The sequence below is a fragment of the Hylobates moloch genome, unplaced genomic scaffold, assembly GCF_009828535.3.
Source record: "Hylobates moloch isolate HMO894 unplaced genomic scaffold, HMol_V3 SCAFFOLD_6, whole genome shotgun sequence".
Taxonomy (NCBI): Eukaryota; Metazoa; Chordata; class Mammalia; order Primates; family Hylobatidae; genus Hylobates; species Hylobates moloch.
Window position 1 is genome coordinate 102,006,086 of NW_026652281.1, and position 12,013 is coordinate 102,018,098.

Here is a 12,013-nt window from a genome sequence, read left to right on the forward strand (position 1 = left end):
TCCTTTCTCACATTTGATTCCCTTCTAGCGTTCTGTTCCTTGGTGACTGGCAACACCACCCACCTGGCTGCACCAGGTTGGCCTAACTTGTTTGGGGCAGGTTTAGGTGGAAATCTGGGTTCTGCTTCTAATTAGCTATGTGCCCTTGAACAAGTTACTTCAGTGCCATAAACCTCACTGCTGCATGTGAAATATAAAGAAAATAGGCTGGGCGCGGTGGCTCACGCTTGTAATCCCAGCACTTTGGGAGGCCGAGGCGGGCAGATCACGAGGTCAGGAGATCGAGACCACGGTGAAACCCCATCTCTACTAAAAATATAAAAAATTAGCCGGGCGTGGTGGTGGGCGCCTGTAATCCCAGCTACTCGGAGAGGTTAAGGCAGGAGAATGGCATGAACCCGGGAGACGGAGCTTGCAGTGAGCTGAGATCGCGCCACTGTACTCCAGCACTCCAGCCTGGGTGACACAGTGAGACTCCATCTCAAAAAAAAAAAAAAGAAAAAGAAAAAGAAAAAAAAGAAATATAAAGAAAATATTACCCACCTTGTCAGGATGTTGGGAGGATGGAATTAAATGCTGCATGTAGCATAACACATTGTCAGGCCTCTCTAAGGAGATGTCAGGACTGGGCTGAGGGCAGGAGCAGAAAGTTCTATACCCAGTCCCTGCTCAGCGCTCAGCCACTTACCCTGAAATAAGCTCTAACCTGAATACAGATCTTCAAGAATCCCCAGAAATAAGTTTCCCCAGAAAGGCCCCTGGAGGTAGGAGAGGAGAGGCTGTCTTTTATACTTCAGCTCCTGGAGACCTAGCCCAGGGTCCTAAAAGAGAGGCTTCCCTCCTAAGGGAAGACAGAAGGGGCAGCCTGGCTGTGTTAAGCCATTCTTACATTGCTATAAAGGAATATATGAGACTGGGTAATATGTAAGGGGGTAAAGCAAAGACATTTCAAAGAAGGAAGGATGGTAGGGAGGTGCGAGCTGATCAGGCCCAAGAGACCCTTCCAACATCTCCATGCCATGGGCTCTGTTTGGGATGAATGACATCATGGATCCTGTTCTTTGCAAACAGAAAAGACGTTTTTTGGGATTCCCTGTGAGCGGCTGGGGTAACATGAAGCACACTCTAGGGCAAGCCCCAAAGCCCAGCACTTGGGGACTCTCTGGGCATCTCACTGTCCTGAGATCTCACTTCCTGATTTCCCTCAGACTCCTCCCTCCAGCATCCCTACCTATCCCTCGGCCAAGCAAACACTTAACACCACTGTGCCTCCCTAGTACCCAATAGATGCCCCTTCTGCAAATCTGACCCTACATGGAAGAAAGCCTCAAAACTATGACATACCTAGAGACATAAAGGATAGTTGTGGGCATGCACAAGCCTCCCCATGAAGATGCCCGTTGCAGTGTTGTTTAGAAGTATGAAAAATGGAAACAAACTAAATGCTCAGAAATAGGAGATCGGTTAAAAAAATATGTGCAATACAACCATCTGATCCCATGCTAGGTAGCCACTAAAAGTGTGACATAGGAGAGGAGATATCAGTCAGCAAGCTCACTCCAGTTAAGGACACTTGTAGAGTTACACAAGTAAAAAGAAAAGAAAACAGGAAACCTCAATATTCACAATGACTGCTTTTTCTTTTCTTCTTTCTCCTTTTGGTGTTTTCCAAGTGCGCCACACTAATATATATTTGTGGATGGATACATAGACACACAGAGATTGGTAGGCACGCCGTCATAAGCCAGCTCCCTGAAGCTACACCCAACACCACTGGAAAACAGTCCTGGTTCCAGTCTGAGGAACAAGCCAGATTTGCCAGGCCAGTGATGCACAAATAGGGGAGTGGAAGGGAATTAACTCTTTAGGGCTAGGACCTTCCACAAGGACTCACTCAAAGTGTGCCACACACACCTACGCCCGGCCCCCCACTCTTACAACACACACACACACATACACACACACACACACACACAGTCTTGCCAAAGGGGGCAGCTTACAGGCAAAATCACTCAACAACTAGAATATCCATCCTGGAAGGGTCAGCAGGTGTCCTCAGAGAGATCAAGGTTATACCGTGGGCACAGCCCTAGCTTGGGAGTTGTAGAGCCTCCAATCCTACCTCTTTGACCCTAGCCTATCCCCTCCTTTCTCTGATCCTTCATTTGTTCATTCATAAAATAAATGCATGAGGTTGGACAAAGGGTCTCTCAGGTCCCCTTCCTCGGTTCTCTGAGAATTGTTTCCCTTTATTGTAGCCTCATCCCTTACTCAGAGCTGATGTCCCCATGACAGCCCCAGTCTGCAGGAGGGCGGGGAGTTGGTGGGGGGGGGGGGGGGCGGTAAGCAGTGCAGGGAGCAGAGCCCAGAATGAACAGTTACCAGAGGAGGCTGGGAGATGTCCTTAGGCACCCAAGCCCTAGACCACGCAGCTTCCCCTGCCTGGCCCCAGGGAAGCCCAAGACGTGATGACTGGCAGGACTGGGGTGGAGTGAGGTTTGTTTTCTCTACTGGAGCCTGCTCTGCCCCATCCTCCCTGCAAGGCCAGTCCCTGGCCAACTTTCCCTTCCACACCATCCCCAAGGCTTCACTGCTTCCCCAAGGTTTAGCATCAACATGTTCAGCCCTTTGTCACCATGCTTTATTTTTGAGAACCACTTTCCGGCCAGGGACAAGCCTCTGGGTTTTGAAACAAACCCAGCTTTTGACTCCCCTTGCCTCCCAAGCCCCAGTTTCCTCATCAACAGCAGTGGTTCAGAGAGCGTTGACAACAACACATTTCATCAATTCCTGCAGCAAATTCACTGAGTGCCCACTCTGTGCAGACCCCTGCAGCCCTACCCAGACGCTGCCCTCTTGGCGCTCCCAGGCGAGTGGCGGAGGTTAAATAACTCCTCCACGCTGGCGAGCACCCCAATACAGTAGGGGTGACAATCATTGGGAGTGCAATCATTGGGAGTAGGGGTGCAATCATTGGGAGCAATATCCTAATGAGAACAGGGAGGCCTGAGAGATGGGCTGGGATTCGTCCAAGGACCCAAAGCAGGGTGGGGACAGAGCAGGTCCTGGAAGCCTGGAACCCCGGCCTGAGCCAGGCATCCCCTCGGGGCCGGCTTCCACCCGCCAGGGCTGAGCTCTAAGCCCTGAGGTTTGGGCAGCGGGGAACGGGGGCACAGGGAGGGTGACGGGGTGAAGGAAACAGGCCTGCTGGTGGCTCCAAAGGAAGGTTTGGGCCAGGCCTAGCTGGAATCACAAAACTCACCTGCCAGCAACCGCGAGCGGGAAGCCCTGCCAGGCTCGCCTGCCCCTTCCAGAGGCCCAGCCACGCTGGGTCCCCCTCTCCATCCCGCCCTTTGCTCTTTGCCCGCGACAGGGGTCCCCTGCTCAAATGCCCAGCCTAGCCTCGGTCCAACCTGTCTGGCTGTCCTTCCCTGACACCTCGTTTATCTACCCTTCTCTGCACGTGTCAGTGGTTCCTCGCTCCCGTCCGTGTGTCATTCCCTACACAAGCCTGTGTGTCCTCTTCACACGTCTGACTGGAGCGTCGGCCTCCCGCATTTCCCGGCCTCCTCGCCGCCCTGCCCCGCCTGCTGCTGTGTGGGTGTCGGGCTGGCTGTGCGCAAAGGGGCGCGGCTCGGCCCTCCCCCGCACCCGCGCCCCCCATATCGGAGTGACCCGGGCCGCGGCGCCGCGGTGCTGAGGCCCGGGAGCCGCGCCGCCGCCGAGGGGGGCCGGAGCTGGTGACGGTGGCGTGGGCGGCGGCGCGGGGACGACGGGCGGCCGGGCGGGGCTGCAGCAGGGCAGGGCCAGGGCCAGGGCCGGGGCCGGGGCCTGGGAAGCCGCCGCCGCTGCTGCTGCCTCGGCCCGGGATCGCGGACGGCGGGTCGGCCCGGCTCGCCCGGCTCGCCCGGCCCCGCCCCTGCGCGCCCAGCAGGCCGAAGCGTAGCGGCGCGCCCCCCGAGACGCCCGAGCCCGAGCCCGAGCGCAGTGGCCTCCGAGCGGGAACCGGACTGGGAGCCGGAGCCGGAGCGGGAACCCGAGCTGGAGCCGAAGCTGGAGCCGGCACTGCAGCGCACGGAGCGGAGCGCTGCAGCAAAGCCGAGTAAGGGGCGTGGGGCCGGGCGGCGCGGGGGAGGGGCGGGCGGGGGGTCCTGGCCCCCTTCCCCCGCGCTCTGCGGCGGTACCGGCGAACGACACACCCGGGGGCGCGCCGCGCGGAGCCTCGGTGCGCGGGGCGGGCGGATGCGCGGTCTGGAACGGAACCGCAGCGCACTCGGAACGGAGTGGGATCCCAGGTCTCCCCCGGACCCTCGACCCTGGGCTGGCCACCGGGATCTGCGCGAACCGAGGCTGACCCTGATCGCGCCCTCGGACCTCGGGGAAGGGGAGGTATCCAGGGTTTCTGCCTGACTCGAGTCCCCGACGAGCATCCACCCCGTTTGGGGAACCCAAGACAGCCTCCCCAGCTCCTCGCCCTCGGTTTTGGGGACCCCTGAACAACTCAACCAAGAAGGGAAAACTAGGGCTCACTCTCGGCCGGGGTGGGAGAGGAAAGGGGCTGGGGCTTCGCGAAGTTTGGAGTTTGAACCTACCCCCACCCCTTTGAGCTAGGAAGTTTGACCCTTCGACGAGCAGGTCGCCTGGGGTATGCCCCTGTCTCCGTGCCTCTGTCTCAGCACTGAGCGTGGGAGAGAGAGCGCGCCCTCCGCACCTTCTCCCCGTTTGGGGCAGACTTTCCCTTGCGCTGTCAGAGGGACACGAGGCTGAGTACGAAGCGAAGCGGCAGCTCAGGCTGGCTGCACAGCGCTGAGTGGCACCGCCACCCCCCACCCGGGGGCAGGGCCCACCCCACCCCAGCCCCGGCTGACTCTCGCTGCCCTTCCTCTCTCCCTATCGGGCTTCGCTGTCTGGAGGCTGGAGAGCGGTGAGGACCAGGGGCTGCCCTCTCCATCTCGGGCGGGTGCCGGCGTGGGTGGCCGGCGCAGGCTGGGAAAGGGAGGGCACAAGTAACTGGTGTGAGAGGCAGGGGTTCAGGGATCCTTAGTCTTGAGCCACGATTTCCGATGGGCACCTGCCGAGAGCATGCCGCTCTGGACTCACTCCTCAAACATCATAACTGCTCTGCCAGAACAAGAGACTTCACCACCCTGTGCCTCAGTTTCCTCATCTGGAAGTAAGCAGGAGTCTGTTGTGAGCGGGATGTTTAAGGGCTTTGGAACCAGAAGGTGGGCTTGGCTGACTTCCTGGCTGTACAACCTTAAGCAAGACACGAATCTCTCTGAGCCTCAGTTTCCCCATCTGGAATATGGGGAAGGTGAATTGGGAGGATTAAATGAGATGATGCTGTGGGGGTATGTAGCCTGGTGCCTGGCACGCAGCCAGTGGTCAATTGTGGTGGGCTGCAGGTGTCATGAGGTGTCCAGCACCAGTAGATGCTGAGATTGAGTGCCTCTGAATCTGAAGTGATGCTCCCAGCCCCCTCCAAGGAGGCCTTTGAATTCCCCAAGCTGTTGACATTTAATTGCAAAGCAAAACTTTCTCCTTAGGGCCCATCCTTTCTCAGACACTCCCTTCTCCAAGGCTCTCTACCGCCCTCCCCTGCTACCTCCCATCTCTCTCCATGGTGAAAAGGCTGCATCTGACTGTAAGGTGCACCCTTTTCCTCCTTGCCCTTGGCTGGTGTCTGCTGCCCCAGAGAGGGGCACCCGCCCATTGCTCGAGCTCTGTACAAGGGAACTGAACACCTCCTTCCACTCCCGGGTGTAGGATTGCTTTCCCTGAGGAGCCATCAGGCTGTCAGGTGGCTTGGACACACGGATGGTGACAGTTCAGACAGGCAACAAGAAGCACCAGGGAGACAGCCTAAAGGTCTGAGGCTTGATTCCTCGCAGACTGTGATGTATTCGTCCAGGCGACTGGGCCACGAGGCACCAGAAATGAAGGATGTCGGGGAGGAAATGGAGCCAGTGATTGACTGAGAGGTTCAAACTTCAGAGCAGGGTGTCCCCAGGAAGGGATTTGCTCCAGTCTGTGTGGCTGGGACCTCAGACCCAGAGCAGAGCAGGGCATAGGCCCCGGGGATAGGGGAGGATGCTGGGATCCTGGAGGTGGCAAGGAGCGGGTAGGCGGGCAGGAGTGATGGGAAGAAAGCAGTATCCAGTTCACACCCATGTTGGTCCCTGGCCACCTGTGGCCCAGCTGCCCAGAACAGGGATGGGGGAGGAATCTCAGATGAGGAAACATGTCCACATGGTGCCAGGGTACACCTGGTGAGACAGACAGGATGAGCTGCCACCTGGGGACTCCTACACGGAATCTCCCTCTCTCCTCTTCTTCCTCTGTATCTTCCCCCTCCCCTTCCCCATTCACCCCCTAGGGGACACATCGCTGTGTCTTCCAAAATCCTCACTCCTCATCTTCCCAAAGGAGTTAATCAGGAACTAATTAGGCTCGAGTCTCCTGCTTCACTCAGGATTTGGAACACAGCCAGCGGGGAACGTGACGGGGATGCAGGCATTACTGTCAGGCTTTAGGAATAATAAGCCGGACACCTTCAGAGGACCATTGTCTGAAGCCCTTGCCCTGGAAGTACTCAGAGGATAGGGTGAGAGGCATCTGCTGTCAGTCTCCTAAAGGGAGAAACTGAGGCCAGGAGGGCTTCTGCAGTCCATTAGCAAGCAGGCACAAACAAGAGTCACAGCTGAGAGCAGTTTTTTGGAGCTGGACCGCCTGGGTTTATAGCATGTGGTTCTGGGCAGGTGACTTATCTATCAAAGCCTCAGTTCCCTCTTGAAAATGGGAATAAACGTTACACACCTCCCAGAATAGTGTGAGGATGAAGAAATCATATACAGACAGCACACAGCCATGTCCAGTGGACCTCTACCAGTGGCCTGCGGTGTCGACATTGTGCACATGCATTGCACACACGCCATTTCCTAAACGTATGCATTTTCTCTTTGAATTCTGATAACCAGCTCTCTGATTTAGGAACTATACCTGTCCCCATTTTATTGATGAGAACACTGAGGCTTAAAAAGTTTAAGGACTATCTAATTCTGTCAGGTATAGAATAATTAAAACATCACTGTGACTCATCCTAATTGTATGAGTTTGTAAAACTGATAATTACCACATTGTAATTTAGATGACATGTAATCAGTTATTAGAATGATTCTTTCATGTACATCTTCAATCATTTTATGTCTGAGAACTGAAAAAGAATATGTTAATTGTCCACAGGCTATAGAATTTTTAGGCACCTTCGTATTTTGTTTTCCTGTTTGAACAGTAATCAAACTGATTTAAAAGAACAGTTCCCTGTTCATTACCTATCCTTCTCTCCATTTTTCTCTAGAGCACTTATTACCCCCAACATCTGTATATCTTATTCATTTGTCTACTGTATGCCCACACCAGTGTAACGTGAGCCCTGCAAGAACAAGGACTTCTGACTGTTTTCTTCACTATATTCTCAGAGCCTAGACTAGTACCCAGCACTTATTGTGCCTTCCAAAATTATAAAGTGTTTTACAAACATATGGTCTATTATCGTTATTATTTTTGCCAAGTGCATAGATTGATTGAAAATAAAATGTTAATAGCAGAAAGCATTCCCCTAAATATTTGGCAAATAGGACTTGCTCAAGTGCCAAGGATAATTTGATAAAGGTTAAAAACAATGGATATTATTTTTCTAATATTATAATAAAGCTTATCAGTGAGTTCAATGACAAGTAAATTTAAAAATTTTTTTTCAATAACAAATGACATGTTCAAAGGCAATTAGATTAGCCTTAATCTAAGGCATGGTGGCACATGCCTGTAGTCTCAGCTGCTCCAGAGGCTGAGGCAGGATCTCTTGAGCCCAGAAGTTCAAGACCAGCCTAGGCAACCCTGGCTCTTGACAACAAACAAACAAAAACCCCACAACTTCTAATGAATTAACGATCACTGACTTATTCACTTAATTGCTTTTCATTTTGTTAGCACAAAATGTTTTTCAGATTGTTATTAAAGTTATACATGTTCATTGTAAGAAATAAATTGTAAAATCATTAAAAACGTAAAAAGCATAAAAATCCTCCTTAATCCTACCATCACCCAGAGAGCACAATGACTGTGAACACATTAGTGTTCTATCTGTGTTCTGTCCTTTCTAATCTTTTGCTATGTATTAATATATTCCCTAGTTTTTTTTTTCTTTTACAAAATAAGGATCATGGTATATGCACAATTCTACAACCTGTTGTGTGTGTGTGTGTGTTTTAAAAAATAACAGGGTTTTCCCCCTCTTAACATTATACTGAAAGTCTTTTTTACCTTTTTTTTCTTTTTTTCCCCAGAAAGTCATCTTTAGACTGGACTGAAAGTCTTTATGTTATTAAATTTTTTGTTTGTTTGTTTGTTTGAGACAGAGCTTCACTCTGTCCCAGGCTGGAGTGCAGTGACATGATCTCGGCTCACTGCAACTTCCACCTCCTGGGTTTAAGTGATTCTCCTGCCTCAGTCTCCTGAGTAGCTGGGATTACAGGCTCGCACCACCATGCCCAGCTAATTTTTGAATGTTTTGTAAAGACAAATTTTCATCGTTGTCACACCACTGCACTCCAGCCTGGGCGACAGAGTGAGCCTTTTTCTGAAAAAACAAACAAACAAAGAAGGCCTCCTCAGTTTGAAGGCTGTCAAACACCTGGATCCCTTTTCTAGTATCAAGACCAAGTTACCTGTTTGCAAACCTCGGTGCCTCCTGCCCACCTCTTTGCCACTGGCTTCTCATTACTTTTCTCCCCCACTCCTAAATTCATTGATTCCTTTATTCAATCATATGACAAACATGAGTGTATCCACACTGGCCAAGGTATGTTATCTATTAGGGAAGTTACTAGCTGGGTTTCACCTCACATGAAGACCTTCCTGGGACAGGAGAAAGGTGTTGCCTGCTGCCTGAGCACCCCCAACTGCAGCTTCACAAGTGAGCCCCTGCCTTGGTGAGGCAGATGCAATCCTTTCAAGATCAGTGCAACTGACCGAAGTCCCTGGGATTTCTGACTTCCTTCTGGCTCTAGACAATCACATGCACACCCACAGATCCATGAAACCCCTGTGAGATGGCATCATGCATTCACTCAGCAGTCACGGGGGCACTTCCTATGTGCCAGGCACCTTGCTGAGTGCCAGGGACACAGTGATTGTCTCAGCTGTCAAGACCTGGAGTCACCATCTCTCCCATCTCCACCATCTGCCGGTCACCCAGGCAGACAGGGAATCACCTTACACTCCTCCTTCTTCCTCACCCTCTCTATCAGATCCATCTGTCCCTAAAACCCACCAAGGGTGTTCCCGCCCAGGGTCTTTTGCCCTCTCTGCTACCTCTACCCAGAATCCTCTCTCCCCAGGTATCTGCCCACCTAGCTTGCTTCCTACAGTCTTTGCTTACCTGCACCCTCTCATCAAGGCTTTCTGCAGCCACTGTATCTAACCATCTAACAGTGCAATTCCCACCTGCACACACTGCCTCTGTTTTTCCTGTACTGTTAGCTTGCAGACTCCACCATTACCATTGCATCTCCAGTCCTAGTCAGAAAGGGATGGTCAAAGTGTGGCTCGCCAGTCTGTCCCCAGCACCTAAAACCTGCTGCACCAGGGACTTTCTTTCTTTCTTTCTTTCTTTCTTTCTTTCTTTCTTTCTTTCTTTCTTTCTCTCTCTCTTTCTTTCCTTTTTCTTTCTTTCTTTCTTTTCTGTTGCCTAGGCTGGAGTGCAGTAGTGCAATCTCGGCTCACTGCAACCTCCACCACCCAGGTTCAAGTGATTCTCCTGCCTCAGCTTCCTGAGTAGCTGGGACTACAGGCGCACACCACCACACTCAGCTAATTTTTTTGTATTTTTAGTAGAGATAGGATTTCACCATGTTGGCCAGGCTGGTCTCAAACTCCTAACTCCAAGTAATCCGCCCTCTTTGGCCTCTCAAAGTGCTGGGATTACAGGCGTGAGCCACTGCACTCAGCCGAGACTTTCAATAAACACTTGAACCAGTGATGGCAGCCTCTGCCCCTCCTCTGCAGTCACCATTGCCTTTGTTTAGGCCCCATCACCTCTGGCCACAGCCTCCCATGCTCCCCGCCTCCTGTTTCCCTCACCTGGCACCCTCTCCACCTTCCTAAAGAGAGAATAGCTGAGCAAGCCAATATCCTGCTTCAAATCCTCCTAGGAACCCTCTTGGGGCACGGGCTCACCATCTCATCAGGCCCCTTATTCTTCTGAGTCTCAGTGTTGTCATCTGTGAATTGGGGATTTGTTTTGAGGCTCCAGTAAGCTGACAGCATGTGGCAGCAACTGAGCAGAGGCTGTGTAAACAGGTGGCCATCCTGTGGCCTCTTTCACAAGGCCAGGCCACCCCCACAGCCCATCTCTGTCTGCCGCCCATGGTGCGAGGCTGGCCGCTCCTGGGGCCTTCCCGCTCTGTAAGCCTCTGCCACGAGGATCCCCTGACACTGGCACGTCAGCAGACCCAGGCTCTCTCAACTTAGCCACACGCTCCCCTGCCCAATTCTGAGTGTCACAGCAGAGCTCAGAGTGGAGATATTCCAGGAGCAGGGATGTGAAGGGTAGTGGGAATGACGTGGACTTGCCACACACCATTCAGCCACTTCAAAGCCTGGAGTGCCACCCACCCGCCCTCGAGTTCCCAGCCAGACAATCCAGTCAGAGATGAGTCACCGGCAGGAGCGAGCCTCGCATGCTGGGCTCAAAGAGAGGCGGGCAGGGGGAGAGGTGACCACGCTTGGCCTAGCAGCTGGGGTAGGCCTGCCCCCGACTCCGACCCCGACCCCTGGGAAAGGAACCACAGTCCCAGCCCATCTGTGCCCCTCATGGCTGTCTCCTCACAGCAACTTCAGTCACATGCGTGTGGGACACCAGGATGGGCACTTGCTTACCTGGAGCCGCCACACCCAGCTCCTTTGTCTTGACCCCGAGAAAGCTCTACCCTAGCAGAGGGTCTGATGCCACCAGGGAGTGGTTTTCTTCTGGGTCCTCAGACAGAAATCCTGGAGTGGGGGAAGGGAGAAGGAAACAGGCAGCCAGGTTGAAACTCCAGCTCCTATTTTAGGACCCCCCAAAGCCCCTCCATGTGTCTTCCAAGGGTTTTGTGGGACACTGCGTAGGTGCTTGGGAAATGAATCAGTGGATGCAAGCCTGGGGTGCTAGGAGGTTGCAGCAGGAGCCTGTGTTTAAAGTGCTGATGGCATTGCAGGAGGCAGGGAGTGGCAGCCCGGGTTACTGTTGGCATCGTGGTCACCAACCGTGACAAGATGCCTGGGAAGCATCTCAACTTTTTGCATAGAGCTCCTCCTCTTCAGCAAGCCAAGCATCTTTGAAAGGCAGCCTCCACCCCTCAGTCGTGCACTTGCATCAGGCTGAGGTTGGCTTGCTCTAGTGTTTCCATGCACTTTTGAACTTCCCCTCAGTTCCCAGCCCTGAGCTAGTTTGCAGAGGCCACGCTGACCCTCCATGCCCTGGAGGAGCTACTGGTCTAGAATAATTTAGATCCAGAGTTGTCCTGGAAGGGCATCCAGGTGTGACAGAAACACAGCCAGAGTGATCATTCTGTCTCCAGCAGTTAAGGAGGACCTCACTGAAAAGGTGTCTTGATCTGGGTATTGACAGCTACATAGGAGTTTGCCAAGTGGAAGGAAAGGCATGCTAGGGAGAGGGAACAGCCCAGAAGGATGATCAGCCCAGTGTGTCTAGGAAGCAGGCCAGCTAGAGCATCAGGGCAGCCGGTCTCTGGGGGTGGCCCTGGCAGTAAGTGAGAGGCACTGGGGGTGACAGAGTCCCTCTGCACACAGCTCTTCCTCCATCTCTTCTCTGTGACCTTGGATGGGTGATTTCCCTGAGCCTGTTCTCTCATCTGCACAATGGAAATGATGTCCCCCACCTCAAAGGTCTGTTGCAATGCCATTGGTGACATTAGGCACATGCAGGTATTTGGTGAAAGTGAGCCACAGCTGG

The 12,013-nt window shown here is 53.0% G+C and overlaps 1 protein-coding gene across 1 annotated transcript in view; it reads left to right on the top strand.

The window, feature by feature from the left end:
• The first annotated feature begins 3,970 nt into the window (after nt 1–3,970).
• Nucleotides 3,971–12,013, top strand: part of BEAN1 (brain expressed associated with NEDD4 1) — a 58,844-nt gene continuing 50,801 nt past the window's right edge. The window contains exon 1 of the mRNA XM_032157540.2: nt 3,971–4,102. The gene's annotated coding sequence lies outside the window, so the exon portion shown is untranslated. The remainder of the gene's footprint in view (nt 4,103–12,013) is intronic.